A 14,122-nucleotide genomic window follows, 5' to 3' on the forward strand; every position below is an offset into this window, starting at 1 on the left:
ATTCGTGATGGGTACCAATGCAGAATTTTTCCTGCTGGAGGTTGTCATGTTCCTGGGGAGCTCGGAGAACAAAGTTGTCGACATCAAAGCTGGGAGATATGTGGAAGCAGGAGTCATAGAGCTTGCAGATCTTGTGTTTTGTAAAAGCCAGAGATGCTTAATCATCTAGGCTACCTGCGGGCTACAATGTGTTCACAGAGACTGGTGAGTCAGGCGCACCGTTACAATGTTGCTTCCTTTCCCTGAGGCGGCTTCCCTCACCTTAACCTGAGATCCAGCTGTGACAAGAGGGATTTAAAGACCAACGTGGAAAATAAAACTTGAAGACAAGTTGAAGAAATTATAGACTACCAGTAGCCCAGTAGTGTAGGAGCGAGGCCTTAAACAAGACCAGGTAGATATTATTCAAGGAAAAGTTAATGCGTTTGATGATATCAAATTATAACTTCTGTACAACAGGCGACCACAGGCAGAAGACGCCACAAATAGAAGAAATAGCGATTGGGAGACGAGACTGGTGATTATGAGACAAAGTGATAGTTTTCACAATACCTAGAGAACTTCCTCAAATCCTAAGTAAAAGACAGCCCAGTAGCAAAATGGGCAGAGGCTGTCAACAGACAAGCCACAGTGGAGGAGGCCCAGGTGGCCAATGAGCACATGCACAGAATCTCAACACCACCAGGAGTTAAAACAACCACGAGGCACTGTCAGGCCTGACACAGGTGACATAAAAGTCCTGCTGGCAGAGAACAGGAAGATGCCCCTTAGGCTGCAGCAGGCGGGGAAGTCCTTAGATGAGGCCTGAGAGATGAGAAGAGCCCGCCACGTAAGAGTCAGGGAGAGAACATTCCGGGCAGGGGGACGGCAAGTGCAGCCCTGGCTCAGGAAAGATGACTTGGGGAGGAGATCTGTGCTCAAGTCTTCTGGTGAGTGAAGGACAGAGCAGGGCCCCAGCTCCCTGTCACCTCCTGCAGCTCTAGCATCGTCTCTCTCACTCTGCAGCCCTGAGCCGTGCCTGGATCTCGTAAACATTCATAGCATGACGGATGGGTGTGATCTGCTGTGTGCTGAGCTATAGCCAGCTCCTGGAAGGGCATCCATTCCCTGCTGGCCCCTGCCTCTTATTGTCTCTTCTTCCTGGCCACGTGGGGTGGACTCCAGGCCACTTGCTATTCTGTGACGATGGCCGACACTTCTCCCAACTCTACACTTGGGTGCTTGCCATTCTCTCTGCTGGCAATTCCCTTCCCACTCAACGTCCTCCTGTCAAAACCCTACCCATCCCAGCTCACGCCCTACCTGAAGCCCCACCCATCCCGGCTCATGCCCTACCTGCTTCTAGAAGGCTTCAAGAAGCCTGTTCCGGCTCCAGGGGTGCCCTTTCAGCCCCGCCCACACCTGGGGCACAGGTACAGTGGCTTCTTGGCTTCACAGCGTGTGCGGTACGGAGCAGCCGCGGGTAATGGAGCGTGAGGGCGGAGTCACTCGCCTGCAGCAGGAGTCCCGACAGTGGGTGCATCACTCAGGCTCTCAGATCCTCACGACCCACACCCGTAAGTGGGAAGAAATACCAGCCACCCCACAGAGCGGAGGCCACCCTCCAAAACGGGGAGCCATCACCTGTGAGAGTGTGGGGCACAGAATAATCCTTCAATAAAGTGTCGACTTCCTCCCTTTGTGGCCTCCTGTTCAGCCTCCTGGCTGTAAGAGGGGACAGGGGTCTCTGTGTTAAACTCCTTACGTGCCCACTGGTGTGTACCACAGTATCTAGTAATTTAAATCAAATCAGGAACCGTTACCAAGATACGCACACATTTCTTGAATGAATGAATGAGTTAATGAATGAAGGAACGTAAGAGACGGAAGGTGGTGAAGCCCACGTCACGGAACAGCAGTCTGGGGGAGCCAGCGGGTCTGTTCCGGAAATAACCTAACCCACTGCTAACGCCTGCGGGTGCGCCCCTGCTTCTGGCACAGCCCCGCCCCGCACAGCCAAATCCCTGTTCCCCGGCCACACGCACACGGAGACTCCCTGGACCTCTCAGACAGAAGCAGTGTGACTCCACGACAGCACTTCCTGACGTCAGCTATTTTCACGGTTTCCGCCTCATTTTGTGCTCACCATCTTCACATCTGCCTTGATGTCCTGGGCTAGAATTGCTTTAGGTGGCCTGACATGGGTCTAAAAGTCCAGCTCTTGTGTCAAGGCAGAAATACTAGAGATTGCCAAGTTTTCAGCACACCAATGACAGTTACTCCACTTTGATGACCCTCGGTTTTTATTCCTGACTTCTCTCTGGGGCCATGTGAAGTTCTGGTCTCACCCAACCAGAATGCCAGGGTTTCGCGGTCTCTGCTGAAGTCAGCTCCTGGTAGCTAAAATATCCAGAAACGTATTTTTGTTTCAACCCTGCTTGGAATTTAAACACCCGAGTCCCTCTCCTGACGTGGAGGATGTGGAGATGGGCCTGGGTGGACGAAGCCGGGTGATGTGGGCTCCCAGCCCGGTGGACCGCTTGCTGCGTAGAAGGGAGGTGGAGGCTCAGACCCCGGCACTGTGGCGATCACGCCCTTGGGAGTGCCTCTTTTTGGGGTTGCTCTGTGGGGTTTGGTTTAGGATCGACCTTTGCTCCCGATGACTCCTTGGGTTCCCTCCTGCGGCCCTTGTCCCTCATGGACCCAGCTGGGGTGGAAGTAAGTAGCCATTCAGCAGCTCCTCTGAAAGCTGGACTTGTCCGCCAGACTGCAGCCCCAGGGGATGAGACAGCTTAAATGACAGTGTGGGTGTGAGCAATGGGTTCTGGACAAGGCCACCCTGATGGCTCAAACGTGACAGTGGCCATGCTCAGGGATGCTGGGTGCTGCCAGCAGCCCATGGAAAATGAGATTCCGGGGAGGGCCCCGTGCAGCAGAGGCAGCAACAGCACCTGCGCTTCAGGCGAATGTTTGGGGCTGACGTGGCCTAGCTCAAAAGCGGGCTGTCTGCTTTCCCACCATGAGGCTGGAGGTGACTCCTCCTGTGGCCACACAGCGTCAGTCTAGAAAAGCATTCTGGGAACAGTCAAATGCAAAACACTGCCCACACTCAAAATGAACCACGGTGACCCAACTCGATCTTTCCCAGTCCCCAGACACGTCCTCTTCTCTCACCTTTCACTGTGCTGCTCCCACCATCTAGCCCATCTCTGGATGCGCAGAGAGCGTTCCAGACCACCGCCAAGCAGACGTCTCACTCAGAGCCTTCTCCACTGCTCGCCCTGCGCACACCCAGCTCCACAGACTGTTCCTGCGTCTCCCTCCACCACCCACTCACAGCTCGATCGTAGACCCCAACTCCAAACCGGGCGTGGTCTGTAGGGCTGGGGAGAGACCTGGGTTCACGCTGCCAACTGCTCCCTCCTCTCTGCCAAGGGGATAATAATAGTGTGCAGGCGGGTGTGAGGAGGGGCGGAGAAGGCACCTGACATCCCTTCAGGCAGGTAGAAAGAAATCACACTGGCACAGGTGGTCCCACTGCTTTCTCCGGCCCTTCTCCGCCTCTCCAGGTAAGCAGAAAAGGCCTGTGTTCCTGAGCTGGGGGAATGATGATGGAGGAGAGAGACCCAGGATGGAGAGGACCAGTAGGCCAGTGTCTCAGAGAACGCAGAAGTCGGAACATTATTACATTCCACCTCTCTGCGGGCGGCAGACTCCGGAGTTCCCGGGGCTCACGGCCCTGGCTGCACCTGAAAGACACCTGCTTTCAAAAACACAGGAACTGGGACCCCCAACCAACTGAACCAGAATCTCTGGGCCTGGGGTGTGGGCAACAGTTCTTGTTAACATTCCATGGAAAGTCTGAGGGCTGGCCGCTCCCAAGCATCGTGAGGATTCACAAACCAGAGATGAGCGCTTCTCGAGGCTAAAAAGCTGCAGAAACATCATCCCAACTAACCTAAAAGCCAGAATAATGACGTTACCATTTGCTACAGCACAAAATCGCCAGACATGTCGTTTGCCATCAAGCTAAGGGAAGCTTTCGATGGCTCTGAATGCATTGACAACCCAGTGCCTGGGGTGAGCCAGAAGTGACTCCACTCGCCTGACCTCCGGCCTCCCCAAAAGGCCCCGCCTCCTCCTCATCTGAATAATCTTCTTTGTTAACAAGGGTTATTTGTTTAACGGCAGAGAGTCTCATCTGATCATCACATGCAGCAATATCTTAGGCCTTTACGGCTCTTTGGGGATACAATTTGTGTGTCATTTCTCTTTTTATTGCTTTTTATTGGCTGTGGGACTGTTGGAAAGAAAATGAGGACTATTTATCATGCACAGAGGAAATCTGCCACAGAACACAGTGGATAGCTGTCACCCGGGGGGAAAGGCAGCCAGGGGGACACTATCAGGTAGAAATAAGTCACTGCGAGAAAGTGATGAAGGGCAAGTGTGTGAAAGCATCTGTGTGTTCTCTGGTCCAGGGAGGAGATGCTGGCACACGTGACTAGTCAGCCGTCACACGTCCTCCAGGTAACAAACGTTCGCGGAGGAACCACAGACATTTACAACGGCGATAGGTCAGTCCTCCCCAATTGTGTAGAAGGAGGACGTTTCAGGTGAACTGCAGATGGCCACCATCTACCCACTGGACACCCCTAGGAGACTGGGCGTCTAACGGGAAACTTGGCTCGAGGGCAGCTCAGCTCCACGCCGAAGCCACAGGAGCGTTGGGAACACAAAGAAGGCGGGGCAGAGACGTCTGCTCGACCCACACTCTCATATCTCAGGGTGGTGCTGCCTGTAGAGTCTTGTTCTCGAGTTGGACCGCCCACAGACTTTGGAGGGCGGGTGTAAGCAGGTTCCCAGGACTCTCTACAGGCCACACCTGGGTCAGGGGCAAGGCGAAAAAAGATGTAAAATTCTTTAAATTGTGATGAAATATGCAGAACATAAAATTTACCATCTTAACCATTTTTCAGTGCACAGTTCAGTGGCATTGAGTATATTCTCATTGCTGTGCAGACATCACCGCCACCCGTCTGCAGAACCCTCTTCATCCTGCAAAACTGAAACTCGACACCCATTAAACGTTGACTCCCCGTGCACCCCCCTCCCCAGCCCCCGGCACCTCCATTCCACTTTCTGTCTCTATGGTTTTGGCGACTCTAGGTAAAAGGAGAGGAAATTTTAAGTAAACTTTTATTTTAGATTTACAGAAAAATTGCAAAACTAGTTCAGAGAGTTCTCGTACACTCCACGTCCAGTTTCTCCTACTTCTATCACCCTACGTTCACATGCATTTGCAGCAATTAACGAACCCATATTGACACATTATTATTAACTAAAGTCCACAGTTTATTTGAAATTTCCTAGCTCTTCCTTAATGTCCTTTTTCTGTCCCAGGAGCCCACCCAGGACTCCACATGACCTTGAGCCCTCGCATCTCCTGAGGCTCCTCTCGGCTGTGGCCATTTCTCAGACTGCCCTTGTTGGTGGTGACCTCGACAGTTTTCTGGAGGACTGGTGCCGGATTTCGCAGGACGTCCTGTTTGGATGGTCTGAGGTTCCCCGTAATTAGATCGGGGTTGTGGGGGTTTGGAAGGAAGACCATGGAGGTACAGTGCTGTTCTCGTCGCATCATATCGAGGGTCCCCACTGTCCACGTGATTTGTCACGTGGATGTTGACCTTGGTCACCTGGTCGAGGACTGTCCGTCAGGCGTTTCCACCATGACGTTCCTCCTTCTTCCCTTTGGAAGGAAGTCCCTACGCGGAGCCCACTCTGGGAGCGGGGCGCTGGACTCGCCCTTTTGTTCTGTTGTTTTTCTTTCCTTCTTCTCTTCCTCACACTGTTGAGCCAAGGGAGACTCACATATCCCACTCACGCTGTGCAGACACCAGTCTCTGGACAAACTTTCAAAGTGAGAGAAGGGTCAGTCCAGGGCCCAGAACCCTAGAAAGTGTACGGCACCCTCAGAACCAGGACCACTGGCTGGGTCCGTGGCCCTGAGGCCATAGGGACTCTGTCACTGGACACAGCCACCCAGTGAGGGGCCACACTCTCTGGACCATCCCTGACTGCCATGGCCCACCACACATGGACGCCCCAAGGAAGGGGGGCCCACTCGAGCTAGGGCAGAGGCTCCGACCTCCACCGTACCATCAGCCAACTTGAATTGTCACGTATGCACTTCTTGCACTGAAACCTTGGCTCTCTGGCCAAGCTGTATGGCCCTTGGGTGGGTGGAGGGGGGGGGAGGTAAGGCGTGGTGTCCGTTTTCATCAGGCTCTGAGCCCTTTAGCTGCAAGAGCAGACGCTGAGCTCCTTGGACCAGAGGAAGGGATGTGTCGGGGAAAACAGTGCTCCGAAGTGTCTGCTGGGATGTGAGGCTGAGCGCTCCGTTTATCTGGGTACAGACCCACCCCCTGGAGGCAGGGGTCACTATGGTGCCTACTGGTGACCCCAGATCCACCGGCAGACCCTGTGCAACACCAAGTGTGCTTTCATCTCCTGGCAACTAGCTAGCAAGCAGCTAGAGAAGGACGCTGTCAGGAGGTGTTTTCCTTAAATTTTTTTTCCTTTAAAGATACTTATATTGCCCAAGAAAACTCACAAGAGAAGCCCCTCCCTTCCCCATGAGGCCCCAAGAAAAAGCTTTTCCTGGAGGAATAAAAAGTCAGCCTCCTCCGAAAAGACCACGGCCTGTTTGTTCCTGAGGGCCGCCCTAACTCTCTCCGAAATGAAGCCTGATTGATTGATCACCTGCCCTGTTATCAGAGGACCCATGAGGCCTCCTGGATAGTCTGGCTTCTGTCAGCGCCCACCTACAAGGGGCGTGAATGTAGAGGAGATGGGGTCCAGTGGCTCCACCAACACTTGCCATTAACATGTTCTGAGGGCTCAGAGATGGGACCCGAGGGTGAGCTGGCCCACGGGTGCTGCCCAGGCACAACACGGCTGCTCCATCCCCGACACTCACTCTCCAGACGGCTTTGCCGGACCCACCTGCTCCCAGACCCTAAGTGGAAAGTAGCGAAGGTCAATGTGCAAGAACACGCAAGCCAAGGAGGCACCCTGGCACTTTTCATTTGCCAGAGATCCCCGAAATGAACCCAGGGGTCTTAGCCCAAGGGCCATTCTCCCTAGTGCAGTGGCTGTTAGCCACCTGCAGCTGATTAAGTAATTGAAAGTAAAGTGAAATAGGATTAGAAGTCAGATTCTCGGCCGCACTGGCCACATTCCGAGTGCTCGTAGCCACAGGTGGCTGGTGCCTACCATGTTGGACAGCATGGGCACGGAAACTCCTATGGCACAGCACTGCCCCCAAGCAGTCCAAGGGTGTGCTCAGAAGGTACCCTGGACTCGGCCGGGGGCAGCCCTCCAGGGGGAGGTCCGGGGCTCTCACCAGCTCCTCAAAGGCATTCAGATCCAGAGAACACCATGGCACCACCAGGTCAGGCGATGCACAGGGCGATGCGGGTGGGTGGGAAGGGGCTTCCTCCCTGGGCTGGGGACGCTGGGGTGTTCGTCAGGGGCTGCTCATCCAGGTTCTGGCTCTTCAGGTTGTGTTCCCTTAGCTGGAGAACGAGTCTAAGACTTCAGAGAAGCCTTGTCTTCTGGCAAAGAGGTGAGATTCCTGATGACAGCCCAGGGAAGCCAGAGATGCTGTCCTGGGGTCCTCCATGAACGATGCTCTTTTCTGCTGACTCCGGAACAGAGGCCACGGGCATCTTTGGGCCCCACAGCCCCTGCTGGAGAAAGATCGCCCTACCCTGGCATTGGAGGTTCGGTCCTCCCGCAGGAGGCAGTTATCTACTCTCCCCTCCACCGGGAGAGAACTCTGGAAGCCAGGAAACGATTGCTCAATAAGCTCTCAGAGGGTCGTCTGTGTGGGATGCTACCCAAAGCACACACCGCTGCCTAGCTGAATGTAAGGTCAGGAGAGACGTCAAAGGAGTTGACATTTTATGTCCTTAACTAAAGAAGGGAAGGGGAGAAGACACATCTTGGCTAACACTTCAATGCTGGAGGCCCCTCGGTGACCTGTCCATGGAAACAGTGCTTCTTTCTCACTCACTGAGGCTGCAGGAGCCAGGAAGTTTCCCCAGGGCTCATACACACGCTGGAGGGTGGAAAGCTAACCACAGAGATGGGGACCCACCCATTCCGAGCCCCAGTCCAGCAGGAGGCCTGCATCTCTGACCTGAGAGTCATCTCCAGTGGTTGCCAACAACAACCTGTTCTGTAAAAATAAGACTTAGAAAAGGTGCATAAGTCCTTCTGAAATACTAGCCAGGAACAGTGTGAGCTGCTCAGTCACCCAGAGAACGTGTTCAAGGCCCCCCCTCCGCCGGGTCAGATGTCTGAGGGCCGCACTGCTCCAGCCTCGGGCCGCGGGTCAGACATGTGCCCAGTCCAGCGCCTTCTGCAGCAGCCCTCTGTGGTCCAGCATCCTCATCTACTCCATTTCCTTTTTGCAGAACCTGTATTCTCTGTAATTGCTGAAGAATTTAGAGGTCAGGCCTGAAGAAAAGGAAGGAGGCTGACCTGACACCACACTAATAACCCACCAATAATGGAGAGGCTTCTCCGGTCTTGACTGGACGTCCACGTTATCACGGGGTTTATTTAAATTGTAAATGATGAATAGCTGATCACATTGACTCATTTGCTCTTCCCCGAGGCCTTTCTTCTGGGTATTTTGGGGTCCCAAGGTCTCAGAAATTATGAATTTAAAGCTGCCTACTCTTCAACTTGCAAGCTGAAACCCCGATGTTGTAAAATATTTTGCATACTGAATAAATGTTATGATTGATTTCGTGTTTTCCAATCAATGTCACTTACGGAGCTGGGATTTACGGCGTCAGGGAACACTGGGCACAGGAAATTAGTTCTGTGGGAAGTTCGTGTTTGGATGATGGGAAGAGGCAGGAGAGAAGCCTCTGCAGCCCCCCGGGGTGGGGGGACCGGAGACCCTGAAATCAAAGCTGTCCGTGACCCTCTTTGGGGAGATTTCACTGCCTGCCATTCAAGCCTCTCTTTTATTTAAAAAGGAAAGGAGGAAAAAGAGAACGTTTAGAAACAGAACAAAATTCTGACCCACACCAAAAATATCTGTATCAGATCCATATTCATGACTCAGTTGGTGTGAAAAGAAGGCATCCTTGTTATCACAGCTCAGTCATGAGCTCAGCCACCAAAATAGGATGTTTGGCAACTAGTCAAGTGTAATCGGTCGCTGTGCAGAAACTGAATCGAGGCCTGGGAAGCCCAGAGCTGCGGAGACGGCCATGACACTCTGCCAGCTGCCACCTGGCCCAGCCCGGCTCCAGGTTTCCGTAGAATAAAGCCTGAGGTCTTACTGCAGGTGGAGCAGTGAAGAGGAAAGGAGGTGAGCAGGGGCTCCTCCAGATGCCCGCCAAGGAATGCTCTCAGCTCATGGGGGGGCTTCCCCATCATTACTTCTGAGCTCTGGGCCGGAATGTTCTAGTTCCCACTGAGGAACCGGAGAAATCCAGACCCCGTGGAGATACGGGAGTCTAGGCGGCTGGCAGCTTACATTGAAGCTGCTGCTCACTTTGTGCTGCTCACTTTCTGAATCTCATCTGACTTCTCTTTATGTTTTCAAGAGTTGGTCCAAATTTCAACAGCCATGTGTTTTTATGTTAACCAGCCAAGAAAGCTGAAGACCCCAAAGCCTGTTGAGACAGTCCTGCCTTGGGGGGAGTAGCAGATGGATAGCAAAATTGATATTAACTACTGCCCCAAATTCCAGCTTGCTCCTGGCCCCCGGCCGGCTCCTGCCACCGGACCCCCCACGCTCACCAGCTGCGATTTCTTATCATGGGGAAGAAATGAAGACGTCTGGCCTCATCCCAGAGCAGCCATCTTTGTTCTGCCTGTCTTCCTTTTCGTGGTCTGGGAATGTGGGCAGTGGGCCGTGGCTACACAGGCCTTAAGGAGTGCCAGCCACCTTCACCCCCAACAGTAACTTTCATTGGCGTCTTTCCAGTGTGCTGGGGAGAGCGATCTATAAATCAAAGTTCAAGTTTTGCTTAAGCTTGGTTTGTTCTTAAAAGAAAGAGTCAGGGGCCGGCCCAGTGGCATGGCGGTTAAGAGCGCACATTCCACTTCAGCGGCCCAGGGATCACCAGTTTGGATCCCGGGTACAGACATGGCACCGTTTGGCACGCCATGCTGTGGCAGGCATCCCACGTATAAAGTAGAGAAAGATGGGCATGGATGTTAGCTCAGGGCCAGTCTTCCTCAGCAAAAAGAGGAGGATTGGCAGATGTTAGCTCAGAGCTAATCTTCCTCAAAAAAAAAAAAACAACAGAAAAAGAAAAAGTCAGGTGGGGCTTTTATGCTCAGCCTTTGTTGACAAAGTTTCTATCTAAGCTATAATTGATTTTGGGATATGAAGGAGGTTGACAGTTTGAGATGGAGAGAAAGAAGAAGATGATATGATTTTATTTTTTTTTAAAAAAGGAGGAAACAGAAAGAATTGAGAGGGGTCCTGGTGTCCAGGAATCATCCGTCCGGGTGTTGGCACAGCCCCTTCACGTCCCCCCTGCGGGCCTTTTTGGTGCCTCTTTGCCACGTTCCCCGCTGGGCACATCCTCCAGGGCCGCCCTGCCTGCACACACACGATCCCGTTGCTCTTGCTCCAGCATCCCCCACCCCCAGGAGCCCCACACCCTCTCCAAGCTCCCTGCTGGGACCTTCTCTGGATTGTGGGGGCAGCTCTCAAGCCAGCATCCAAGTAGCCTGATCCATCCGCCTGGTCACAGACCCCGTGGCGTCCCCCAGTTCCTGCAATGGGGGGTGGATGGACATGAGGGGGCAGCTCCAGGTCGCAATCCTGCCTGGACATGTTGGGCAGGCCACCTGTGCTCGGTGACAGCTTGTGTCTTCATCACACCCGCTCCTGGAGGGTTTGTAAAGATTAAAATTCTTCACCTAAACATCGTTTCGTTCACATCTCTGGCATGTATAGGCGCTCAGTAATACTCACGTATAGTTATTACTGTTCATTATTCTACCAAGTCACCCAGGCTGGGAGTTCTAGAAAGTTCCATCCACCCTCCCCTTCACAGCTCATGTCTGACTTGTGCTCAAGAACTATGAAGGGTCCTGTGTGTCTGTCCCCTTCATCCATTCTGTGTCGCTGCCCAGCTCCATCCTCCCACCCTCCATCCTGCCAGGAGCCCCTCCCTCCCTGTGGGCCCTGATTGCACCGCCATCCACATCCCACTGCCCAGGGTCTCCCTAAGGCAAAGCTCAGATCTGGGACTCCCGAAGTCGACACTAGGTGGGCCCCGAAGGCTCAAGGGTGGGCTTATTGGAATAAACCAGCAGACGTAACGCCCCTGCCAGCTGCCCCTTGGGGTGCTCAAGGAGCCCTGGCCCCACTTTTTCCTTACAGCTGGAGGGACAGCTGCACTTGCTCAGAAGCTTTGTTGCCCCGCCCCCAGGCCCCCACCTCCCACCTCCTGGGTTGCCCTTCCTGCATCGCCCCCTGTTGAAACCCGCCCCCCATCAGGACCCCCATAAAAGCCCCTACCGTCGCCATGAAATCGTCCCAAATACACCTCGTTAGAGATTTCTGGATGCTCTGCTCCACACCCAAGTATCAACCGCTGCTCCTAGTGTTTGTCTGCCCCTTCAGCAAGCTCTGCTCATCCCCCTGCTTCCCCCACAGGTGCTGGGCACCGGGACAGTAGAGCCTGGCTCAGCAAGCCTGGCCGAACTGAGCTAAATGGGGGTGACCTCCGCCTAGCCCCCGCTCCTCGGCCTCGAGATTGGTACCCACCCTCTGTTCTCTCTCTTCTAGGCTGAGGCTCTGGGAGGATGCTGCACACACACACATACACACACACACACACAACACCACCTGTGTGATGAAATCCAGCCAGCGCCTGGGAGCTTCCGATTCTGATTGGTTGGCGTGTGGAAACATAAACAGACTCCAAGTTCAGAGTTGTGACATAAATGATGGAAACCTCATCTTTTCCCAAAACAAGCTGGGCCAAAGCCATGGAACGCATTGCTCATAAATCCTGGCTCTTGGCAGGGAAGCAGACTCCGGGGACAGTTCTATTTTTTAAAATTGACATTATTGAGATATAACTTATATTAAATAAAGTCCATCATTCCAATGAGCTTTGACAAATGCATTCACCATCATAATCAAGATATAGACTATTTCCATCATTGCTAAAAGTCCTAAATACACTTTTTTAATTAAAAAACCTTTTAAAGAGTAATTTAGGTTCACAGCATATTTGAGGGGACAGTACAGAGATCCCCGATACACCCTCCGTCACACGTACACAGCTTCCTCCACGATTGACATCCCCCACTGATATGTTTATTCCAGTTCACTAACCTACGTGGACACGTCATTATTACCCATCGTTTACATTAGGATTCGCTCTTGGTGTTGTACATTCTATGGGATTGACAAATGTATAACGACATGTATCCATCACTACAATATCAGACAGAATAGCTTCACTGCCCTAAAAATCCTCAGTGCTCCACGGTCATCCCTTACCCACCCCCACCACTGGCAATCACCAATCTTTTTACTGTCTTCCTAGTTTTGCCTTTTCCAGAAGGTCACATAGTTGGAATCATACAGTATATAGCCTTTTCAGACTGAATTCTTTCACTTAGTAACATGCATTTAAGATTCCTCCATGTCTTTTCATGGCTTGATCGCCCATTTCTTTTTAGTGCTGAATACTATTCTATTGTCTGGATGTATCACTGTTTATTTATCCATTCACCTGCTGAAAGACATCTTGGTTGCTTCTAAGTTTTGGCAATTCTGAATAAAGCTGCTGTAAACAGCCATGGGCAGGTTTTTCTGTGGACATAAGTTTTCAGTTCACTTTGGGTAACTACCAAGGGTCATGATTGCTGGATCGTATGGTAAGAGTATGTTTAGTTTTACAAGAAACTGTCAAAATGTTATCCGAGGTGGCGACACCATGTTGCATTCCCACCAGCAATGAGTGAGAGTTCCTGCTTCTCCTCTTCCTCACCAGCATTTGATGCCATCAGTGTTCTGGATTTTGGCCATTCAGATAGGTGTGTGGTGGTATCTTGTTGTTGTTTTAATTTGCATTTCCCTGATGATGGATGATGTGGAGCATCTCTTCATATGCTTATTTCTCATCCGTACATCTTCTTTGATGAGGTATCTGTTAAGGTCTTTGGTCCGTTCTTTGATCAGATTGCTCATTTTCTTATTGCTGAGTTTCAAGATTTCGTTGTATATTTTGGATAATAGTCTTTTATCAGATGTATCTTTTGTAAATGTTTTCTTGCAGTCTGTGTCTTGTCTGCTCATTCTCTTGACATTGCCTGTCACACGGCAGAAATTTTTAATTGTAACGAAGTCCAGCTTAGCGACTATTTCTTTAACAGATCACGCCTTTGATGAATCTAAAAAGTCATCACCATCGCCGAGGTCAGCTAGGTTTTCTCCTAGGTGATCTTCTAGGAGTTGTGTAATTTTGCATTTTACATTTTGGTCAATGATCCATTTTGAGTTAGTTTTTGTGAAGAGCTTAAAGGCTGTGTCTAGATTCATTTTCTTTGCATCAAGATGTCCAGTTGTTCCGGCACTGTTTGTTGAAAAGACTGTCTTTGCTCCTTTGCATTGCGTTAGCACCTTCGTCAAAGATCAGTTAGCTAGCTTTCTGTGGGTCTATTTCTAGGGTCTATTTCTTTTTATTCTGTTGCGTTGATCTGTTTGTCTGTTCTTTTGATAGCACCGCACCGTCTTGATTGCTCTAGCCTTACAGTAAGACTTGAAGTCAGCTGGTGTCGTTCTTCTGGCTTTGTTCTTCTCCTTCAGCATTGAGTTGGCTCTTCTGAGTCTTTCGCAGGGTCTTCTGGCTCTTTCTGGGTCTTCACATAAACTTTAGAATGAGTTTGTGGATATCCACAACATCACTTGCTAGGATTTTCTTTAGAACTGTGATGAATCTATAGAACAATTTAGGAAGAAGTGACATCTTGACAATATTGAATTTTCCTACCCACGAACATGTAATATCTATCCATTTATTTAGTTCCTCTTTGATATTTTTCATCAGACTTTGTTGCTTTCCTCATATAGATCTTAAACAAA

The sequence above is a fragment of the Equus caballus genome, chromosome 2 (assembly GCF_041296265.1).
Source record: "Equus caballus isolate H_3958 breed thoroughbred chromosome 2, TB-T2T, whole genome shotgun sequence".
Taxonomy (NCBI): domain Eukaryota; kingdom Metazoa; phylum Chordata; class Mammalia; order Perissodactyla; family Equidae; genus Equus; species Equus caballus.